A 2,202-nucleotide genomic window follows, 5' to 3' on the forward strand; every position below is an offset into this window, starting at 1 on the left:
TGCCCTCGGCCTCCGCACGCGTGCCTCTGGTGCTGCCCTGGCACGCGTTCCTGTGCTGCTGGAGGGGCTCTCTTCCTCTCCCCCGCATTTGAAAAGGGAATGGCCGGGCCGTCCTTTGCTGCCCACGCAGCGGGCCCTCAGCTTTGGTCTGCTGTCATTCACACGGGCACCTGCTGTCTCCCAGGCCCCTCAGACCTTCTCCTCGTGGCGCTGTGAGAGAAGAAGTCACCAGGCACGTGGATGCCGTCATTCCCCTGCGCAGCTGGGCACCCCCACCAGCGTGGTGACTGACAGACGTGGAGCTGGCCGGCGGCGGCACAAATAGTGTCTGAGCACCAAGTCTTCCTAGTCTGTGGCCTCTTGCAGTCAGTCACCTGCTCTCCCTTCCTTACAGGTGCCACCATCGACAGGCAGAGAACTTCCGAGACCTACAACTGCAAAGAGAATTGGGGCTGCAGGGTTTTATGGTTCTTTCGCCCTGCCAACCCTCCTGACACTATCTTGCAGGTATCGTAGCAGAAATCATCAGTGCTGGTTTCCTTCCTTTTCCCGCCTGCCTTCCTTCCTTCCTTCCTTCCTTCCGTCCTGTGAAGTTGGGGACCAACCTCAGGGGCTTCCCCCTCAGTCCAGTGGTACTGCTCAAGCCCACCATGTTGATCAGGTTCCTGAAACCAAAGCTCGAACACAGGGCTGGGCTTGCTAGAAAGAAATCACTGGTTCCCCTCAGGAGGGGAACGGAGCTGAACTGCTGCATCTCGCCCATAGTCCTCTGCCACAGCTGAGTGAAAGAGCTTCTCCCTGGTGACTCCGTTTCCACGCTCATCCCTAGCAGCAGCGCCTTTTCAGGGGTGGGAGGCGGGAGGTGGGGGGTGCCCTGCAGAGCCACTGGGCAGAGACGTGTTTCTGCTCGGCCCTGACTAGGATGGTTTCCTAAGCGGTATTCTCCTCTGCGCCGTAATACTGAGAGCCCCCTTTGTCAGGCAGGGAAGAAGGCCTCCTGCCTTTGTCCATTTCCTCACAGGCGCCTCACTTTCGAGCTGAAATAGACCCCACAGATGCACCGGTGCCCAGGCTTCAAGCTACACGGGCAGCTGTGTTAGCCCCAACGCTCTCTCACCCCTCATCACTCTCGCGTTCTGCTTGCAGCCGAGTCTTTCCCCAGGAGACTGCTGGCCTTTACAAGGGCCTCAGGGCCAGGTGGTCATCAGGTTGCCAGCACGAGTCCACCTGACCGCCGTCACGATGCAGCACATCTACAAAGACGTCTCTCCCTCTGGGACCGTCACCAGCGCGCCCAGAGACGTCGCTGTCTTTGTAAGTCTCTGCTGGGCGCTTCTGGTGGGGATCTGGCCCCGGGGGAAAGCCATGACCGGGTCTTGCTTGCTTGTGTGCATCCGCTGAGGTTTGTGTCCTGCTCTCTCCTGAGCACTGCAGTGCCCCAGGGGGATACTTCAAGGGCTCTAGAGGTTGCATCCCTCTTAAGACTTGTTCTGGCCAGGCACCTGGGGGTTCTTGACCAAAACTCAAGGCAGAGACTGAGCTGCGCCCTAACCAGTGCTAGACTGCTGCTAGAGCCCCAGGAGAGGCTGGGCAGATAACAGGGCTGATCCAGCGCCTACGTTCCCTCTTTGTCGGGACGAGTCTGAGCTGCTCTCCTTGTGCTTTGCCCCTGAGGGAGTGGATGCGGCCGGAGAAGAGGAAACTCTCCTTGGGACGTTCATGTACAATGTAGCAGAAGAGGCCATTCAGACCTTCCCTCTGAAGGTAGGGTCCAGGCACGGGGACAAGAGCAAACCAGGTTTGCCTGCAAGTCCGTGGCAGGAAGAGAGTGAACGCCTTCTCCCTGGGCAGAGGGGCCTGGCCCACCGCCGAGAGAGACCTGGCGGGGTTGGGAGGGCTGAGTAGCACGCGGTGGTGGCAGCAAAAGGATAGCAAGGGCAGGGCCAGGCCCGTGGGAGCACGAGTCCTGAGAGATCCCTGGCTGCACCCACTGCCTTCAGCAGAGCCAGCTGCGCGCGCGGCCACTCCACCCAAGCAACGGCTTCGTGCCGTGGAGAAACGGACGCCGGGCGGCGGAAGCCGCCGGGCAGCACCGTCGCTCCATCCTGTGGCCTGCTGGCAGGCTGGACGGTGTCCTCTCCTGCCAGCATAGCAGGCCCCTTCTCTCCCGGTGCTCTCACGCCTGCCAGGAGGAAAGCAGGC

The 2,202-nt window shown here is 60.7% G+C and overlaps 1 long non-coding RNA gene across 1 annotated transcript; it reads left to right on the forward strand.

Annotated features, from left to right (window-relative positions):
- Positions 1 to 301: 301 nt before the first annotated feature.
- On the forward strand, positions 302 to 1,765 carry LOC142043459 (uncharacterized). Its single transcript, XR_012654050.1, has 3 exons — positions 302 to 507; positions 1,147 to 1,314; positions 1,675 to 1,765. It is a non-coding gene; the product is annotated as an uncharacterized LOC142043459 (long non-coding RNA).
- The last annotated feature ends 437 nt before the right edge of the window (positions 1,766 to 2,202 follow it).

Source organism: Buteo buteo, chromosome 23, assembly GCF_964188355.1.
Source record: "Buteo buteo chromosome 23, bButBut1.hap1.1, whole genome shotgun sequence".
NCBI classification, from domain to species: domain Eukaryota; kingdom Metazoa; phylum Chordata; class Aves; order Accipitriformes; family Accipitridae; genus Buteo; species Buteo buteo.